This window comes from Bombina bombina, chromosome 2 (genome assembly GCF_027579735.1).
Source record: "Bombina bombina isolate aBomBom1 chromosome 2, aBomBom1.pri, whole genome shotgun sequence".
Classification (NCBI taxonomy): Eukaryota; Metazoa; Chordata; class Amphibia; order Anura; family Bombinatoridae; genus Bombina; species Bombina bombina.
Genome location: NC_069500.1, coordinates 651,043,455 through 651,050,981, shown reverse-complemented (window position 1 = coordinate 651,050,981; position 7,527 = coordinate 651,043,455).

Below are 7,527 nucleotides of genomic sequence, written 5' to 3'. Positions count from 1 at the left end.
ATGTCGTCCTGTCCACCATGGTCTCTGCCTCTGAGACAGAACCTTCTAATTCAGGGTCCTTTCAACCATCCAAATCTAATTTCTCTGAGGCTGACTGCATGGAGATTGAACGCTTGATTCTATCAAAGCGTGGCTTCTCGGAGTCGGTTATTGATACCTTAATACAGGCTAGGAAACCTGTTACCAGAAGAATTTACCATAAGATATGGCGTAAATATTTATATTGGTGCGAATCCAAGAGTTACTCATGGAGTAAGGTTAGGATTCCTAGGATATTGTCTTTTCTACAAGAGGGTTTAGAAAAGGGCTTATCTGCTAGTTCGTTAAAGGGACAGATTTCTGCTCTGTCTATTCTTCTACACAAACGTCTGGCAGAAGTTCCAGACGTTCAGGCTTTTTGTCAGGCTTTAGCTAGGATTAAACCTGTGTTTAAGACTGTTGCTCCGCCGTGGAGCTTAAACTTAGTTCTTAACGTTCTTCAAGGCGTTCCATTTGAACCCCTTCATTCCATTGATATCAAGCTGTTATCCTGGAAAGTTCTGTTTTTGATGGCTATTTCCTCGGCTCGAAGAGTTATCTGCCTTACATTGTGATTCTCCTTATCTGATTTTTCATTCAGACAAGGTAGTTCTGCGTACTAAACCTGGGTTCTTACCTACGGTAGTTACTAACAGGAATATCAATCAAGAGATTGTTGTTCCATCATTGTGTCCTAACCCTTCTTCAAAGAAGGAACGACTTTTGCATAATCTGGACGTAGTCCGTGCCCTGAAGTTCTATTTGCAGGCAACTAAAGATTTTCGTCAAACTTCTTCCCTGTTTGTCGTTTACTCTGGACAGAGGAGAGGTCAAAAGGCTTCGGCTACCTCTCTCTCTTTTTGGCTTCGTAGCATAATACGTTTAGCTATGAGACTGCTGGACAGCAGCCTCCTGAAAGGATTACAGCTCATTCTACTAGAGCTGTGGCTTCCACCTGGGCCTTTAAAAATGAGGCCTCTGTTGAACAGATTTGCAAGGCTGCAACTTGGTCTTCACTTCACACTTTTTCTAAATTTTACAAATTTGACACTTTTGCTTCTTCGGAGGCTATTTTTGGGAGAAAGGTGCTTCAGGCAGTGGTTCCTTCCGTTTAAAGTTCCTGCCTTGTCCCTCCCTTCATCCGTGTACTTTAGCTTTGGTATTGGTATTCCATAAGTAATGGATGACCCGTGGACTGACTACACTTAACAAGAGAAAACATAATTTATGCTTACCTGATAAATGTATTTCTCTTGTAGTGTAGTCAGTCCACGGCCCGCCCTGTCTTTAAGGCAGATCTAAATTTTAATTAAACTCCAGTCACCACTGCACCCTATGGTTTCTCCTTTCTCGTCTGGTTTTGGTCGAATGACTGAATATGACATGTGAGGGGAGGAGCTATATAGCAGCTCTGTTTGGGTGATCCTCTTGCAACTTCCTGTTGGGGAAGAGATATATTCCATAAGTAATGGATGACCCGTGGACTGACTACACTACAAGAGAAATAAATTTATCAGGTAAGCATAAATTATGTTTTTATGATGTCCCAATAAATAAGCATTGAATATTTCTTCAAGTGATGCTTCAGCCTCTCAGTGAGAGCATTGACGAAAGTTAGGGTCTGGAGATGCAGGGAGAGTCTTTCTGCGAAACCATCCAGCCATCTTATTAACAGCTCCTAAGCCATCAGTGTTGACGAGTTTCACTGACTGCTTTCTTCACTCAAGTCCATGTCAGAAGCGATGCTACAGTCTGTCACACTTGAAGGACCGTGTTTCTTTTCCACAGCTTAGATTCCGGTAAGATAGTTTCATTTTTTACACATTTGTTAACACTAGAAGACAGGGTCACAGTGGGACTCCTTTATCTTTATGGAATCAAGGGTTAATATCTCCTGAGGGGGATTGTTGAACACTGAGATGTTGTTCATATTTGTTTATGTGATTTATGCTGCGTTATATGTGTGAGATGTTTTGGGCTCATAGGCTGATATGGAACGTACAGATTGCTATCTTACTTTGAGAGCTGCGCAGTTTTATTAAGCTTGGCACACTTTTCCTTTAGAAGGGGCGGTCCTGCATTGCACACCGTGTGACCGGGAGTGGTCACGGTTTCCATTTCCTATTTCTGACCGAGTGACTACGGAGAGGAGCAAGTTTTCTCTATACTGTCTGTTAGATGCCACTGAACCTTCCACCTCTGAGGACTCTTCGTCTCGTGAGGTGTGTCCCCCTACATTCATCTGATCCTACTCATGCAGCTTCACCTTGCACCTCTAATCCTCCACCTGGAGGGGGCTTTTTTCCTACAGACGTTACTGCGCAGTTCCGTATGGCGATGTCTGCAGCCTTAGCCGCTTTGCCTCGTACTGCTACGCGCAAACAAAGGTTTAATCCATGCACTCCTGACCAGGGAGCATCATGTAAATTGACGGTTGTATCCGATCAGTCATCTGAGGATGCGGTTCTCTCTAAAGCTTGAGAGTACGGACCTTCTGGGTCGGAGCTTGCTACTTCTATTCCTCCGGCAGAGGAGGATTTTGCTTTTAGATTTAGAGTAGCTCGCCTATGCTCACTTCTAAGAGAAGTTTTGCCGATATTAGATTCCTAGTACTGATCTGCCAGTCGAATCTCAGATAACTAAATCAGATGGCGAATTTGATTAAGGCGGGTGGGGAAGGATGGAGATCCTCTTCCTTTTCGTTTATTTCCTTTTTAAGATTCCAAGTTCCTGGCTCTATAGGGGGGTTGTGTGTTGCCCACCCCTATTTGACTAACACTTTTTGTGCGCTTGCTTTTTGTTTTCCTATAAGGATAGTTTATTCTTAGAGCTCTTGGTTATAAGTGGAAACTCTTTTTATGAAGATGTTTCATCACAAGGGATATTTATGTACTGACGACTTAGGTTGTCGCAGTTTCTGGAGACTTCCTATTGAAGCATCTCATTTCGAGGTGATGGTTCCCTCGATATTTTCAAGAAAGAATTAAGGCCTTGGAGCTTATAATTATTTTATCTGGGACTTTTGCAGATTACTAGCCCCAATGCTAGGGCTTCAGGTTTTTTCTGTTCAGGCCTTGAATCGCTCTGACAGATATGACTTCTGAATCTAATCTTTCCTTCTGCTTGAGAGAGAGATTTAATTTGGTTCCGCTATTCTGCAGTTTTTACCGTTTGATTAGAGAGCGAATCTGAGAGACAAATTTCTTTCTCTTATTCTTTTAGTGCGGGTAAAGCCCAGCGTCGGATACCTCTGCTAAGCCTGAGCAATCCAAGTGTTTTTGGAAGCCGACTCAGTCCTGGAATAAGTCCAAGCAGAGCAGAGGCCCACCTAACCTAGGTTGGCAGGAGGGGTCAGTTCCAGGTTCTATCTTGGATCATGCTGGGGACTGACTATCGCTCTTTTCTGACACTTGATTCAGGGACGTACAGGATCCATGGGTCCTAGAGGTCATAGCTAGGCTTCAAACCTCAGCCTCCCAGGGCAGTTTTCCTTCTCTTGATTCTGTCTTCCAGAAAGAGAGAGGGAAGCCATTTCAGGTGGGTGCAGGTTTTGTTCTCCTTTGGAGTCATTGTCCCGGTGCCTATTGCAGAGTGAGGTTTGAGAGACAGTTTTGTTTTTATTCAAACTGGGTTTTTTTTCTCGTGGTCCTAAAGTTATTAAGCATGCTTATCATGTCTCCTTGTTCCAGATGGAGACTATAAGGTCCACTCTACCCTTGTTACGGGAAGAGCAGGGCAGGATCACTGTTGAGGATGGATATCATACCTTTTCATTCCTCCTCGGGGAACATTTCCTGTTCCTAAGGTTGACATTTCTGGATCAACACTTCCAGTACATTGCTCCTTCTGGTTTGGTCTCGCTTCTGCTTCTAGAGCCTTTTAGGAATCTAGGGTTTCTTTTGGCAGTTGCCAGATCTAGCGGTAGCTTCCCCTGTCTAGACGTTTCTGGTTCAATCGCCATCGTCTCATCTTATAGAAGACCTTTAGGGTTTTCACCTATCTTCCTCAATCCTCAGGGATAGAAGAATATCTAGACCAGAGTTCTCTGGTGTAGGCACCAGGGTGGATTCCTGGATGCTATATTAGTCTTCATAGAGATGAAGAAATTTCTATCGGACTTGTGAAGTTATGAGTAAGCTTCATCAGGTCGTGCCCTCCAGACCTCCTTCAGGCCATCGCTGGCTCTGTGTTGGGTTGTGATGATTTGTCATGGGGTCCATCTTGGACTTCATTCCGTTTGCCAGGTCTCATCTCAGCCGAGGCTCGGTGTATGCTGAGGCAGTGGAGCAGCGCTGTTTCAGATCTGTCTTAACAGATTTACCTGGACTACTGGTTGAGAAAATCGCTCTCTCTAGTGTCTTTGTCCAGATCTCCTTGTCAGGAGCGACATCTTAATTCATACAGGGCGGTTTTGACTTTGGTCGCAAGTCCGTCAGGATGGTGAGGGCATGCCAAGAGGGCATGGGTTTCCCTCCCGATTAACTTTATGGATCTTCAGGCAATCTTTTTGCTCTGAGGGTTTAGACTACTAGGTTAGGCTCAGTTTATAGATTCTAGTCAGTCTTACTCTCGGTGGCTTAGATCTCCATCTGAGGGGATCAAGAGACTCCCTAGCGATGAGGGTAGTATCTCAGGTTTGGTAGTGGGCGACGGCCCCCTACTGCTCGCTGTCAGCGATCCACTCTCCGGGTGTGGTCATCCGGGAAGGATGTTCTCTATAGACATTCCCTTTATCTGGGGATAAGGTCTCCATCCAAGGGGTTTCGGATATTGGAACTGGAAAGGGACGCCGGATGAAAGTCTCAGGACGTCCCGGCTCAATGCCCAGTTACTCACAGATGGGTCGTGGTTCAGGGATCCTCAGGCGGAGCTAATGGATGCATTAGTGGTGCCTTGGAAGTTCAATACAATTTCTCTTTTTCTGCCATATCACTCCTTCCTCTAGTGGTGGCTCGAACCTAGCAGGAGCGGGTGTCGGTAATACTGATTGCTCCATCGCGGCCCACGAAGATCGTGGTTCGCAATTTAGTGGGGATGTCGTCTTCCCCTCCATGAAGGTTACCTTGTCGCATGGATCTGCTTGAAAAAGGGCCCTTTTGCTTCATCAAATCTTATGTCTCTGAGGCGGACTGCGAGATTGACGCTTAGTCTTAGACAAGAGAGGGTTTTCTGAGAGGTTATGGTCCTCTCCTTCAAGCGCGTAAGCCGGTTCCTCGTCATCTATCATAGGTGTGGAGAACCTCCTTTTTCTGTGAAGAGCGTGGTTCATCCTGGCACACTACTCAAGTCTGCCAGGATTCTTTCCTTCCTCCAGGATGGTCTGGAGAAGGGCCTCTTAGCTAGTTCCTTGTTTGGACAGTTTTGGCCCTGTCTGTTTTACTGCACAAGAGGCTCGTTGATCTTCCGGACGTACAGTTTTTTGTTAGGGCTCTGACTATGATCAGGCTGGTTTGTCGATCTGATGCTCCTCCTTGGATTTTGTTCTTAAGGTCTTGCATTTGGGCTTCTTTTGAACCTATGCATGAGGTTGGCATTAAGTTGTTATCTTGGAAGATTCCTTTCCATCTAAATATTGCTTCTGCATGCAGAAGTCTCTAAGATTGTGGCCTTGCAATGCAACCCTCCTTTTCTGGTGTTCCACAATAATAAGGCTGTTCTATGAACCTAGTCAAGATTTCCTCCTAAGGTTGTGTCAAATCGCAACTTCAATCAAGAAATTGTGTTTCCTCTCTTATGTCCTATTCCTTCTTCTCAAAGAAAAGTTTACTACATAATAGGGATCGTGCCTTTTTGTTATCTATCTGGGAAGCGTAAGGGTCAGATGGCTTCTTTGACTTCCTTATCCTTAAGTTGAGGAGTATCATCCACTTGGTATATGAGACAGCGGGACTCAAGCCTCCTCAGAGGATTCCGGCTCATTCTACGAGAGCAGTGACGTTCTCTTGGGTCTTCAAAAATGAGGCCTCTATGAATCAGATTTGAAGGGTGGCTACCTGATCCTCCTTACATTCTTTTTCCTAAATTTTTAACGTGTTTTTGCTTCTGTTGAAGCAGCCTTCAGGAGAAAGGGTTTTGCAGGCTGTGGTGCCCTCAGATGGGGACCGCCTCTCCTTTTGCCCTCCTGTTAGCATTCAGTGTCCTCTGGAGCTTGGATATAATTTTCCACTAGTAAGGAAAGCAGCTGTGGACTCTCCCTGTATTAAGAACAAAAGCATAAATTATGCTTACCAGATAATTTCCTTTACTTGTACAGGGAGAGTCCACAGCTCCCGCCTGTGTTCTCCGATGGGCGGCCCTAAATTTTAACTTGTTGTTCTGGCACCTTTTTCACACTATTTCTCCAGCTGTTCCTTGTTCCCTCGGCAGAATGACTGGGGGATGAGGGAAGTGGGGGAGGTATTTATGCCTTTGGCTGGGGTGTCTGCCTCCTCCTGGTGGCCAGTTTCAGTATTTCCCACAAGTAAGGAATGCAGCTGTGGACTCTCCCTGTACAGAAGTAAAGGAAATTATCTGGTAAGCATAATTTATGTTTTTCATTGCAACATTCTTAAAATCTGAAATGTACCATTACCTTAAGGGGATGGGTGTATAACTATGCATATAGGAATACAGGGAAGCATCTTGCCAAGTGATTGCTCATGCTGAAATGTTTTAATGCTGATTCACTGTAGCTGAGACTTTCAAGTGTTTCTGCAGAGTAGTAAACCCTGCAGGGCCAGATTTGACATTAAACAGCAGAAATCTGGGAGTTATTTGTTGGCTATGGTATGTCGTTTTTGGCTTTAGGTGAACTTAAAGGAACATACTATCATAATATGAGGTTGTAATATAAAAGGTTTAATTATGCATAATAAAACAACTTTGTAATATACTTTAGTTATTTATTTTATCTTTTCACTGACAAACTGTAATCTCCAGACTCAAGTCTGGATTGGTTTCATCCAACAAGGACAGTGATGGGTATAATTTGACCAAAACCATTGAAGAAAAGGGCATTAATCTGCTTTAATAACATTTGGTCTCTTCTGTTAATCTATTGGAGGACTGCAGAAAAATGTAATTACAAGGTGTTTACCCTTTAAATAGAACTGAAGCAGATTACACCAATGCTATTTTCTTTATTTTTGGTCTGAACAAAGGTTTGCTAATAATGTGGGTCTGTTAAACTTCACAAAGACCTTTACAAAACACCTCTAAAGAATGTTTAACTCCATTCCAGTAGTTTCGAAAAACAAGTTTTCACGTCAGTCATCTTGATCAAGTGTATACTCATTTTGGCATATTTACACACTAGGCGCTAGCGACACCATGAAACCATTATCCGATTGGTTGTGCATCCGGTGACTTCACGGAGACATGAACTAATCAGATCATGCGATAACGTAGGACAGATATACGCTCCAGAGAGTTCTAATCAAAACCTCAGGTGCGGCAACCCTCTCTAGGAACCTAACCATGGGTCTCACCCCCACAACGTCCTTTTAAAGTTTCTCAGACAGACCGGACTGT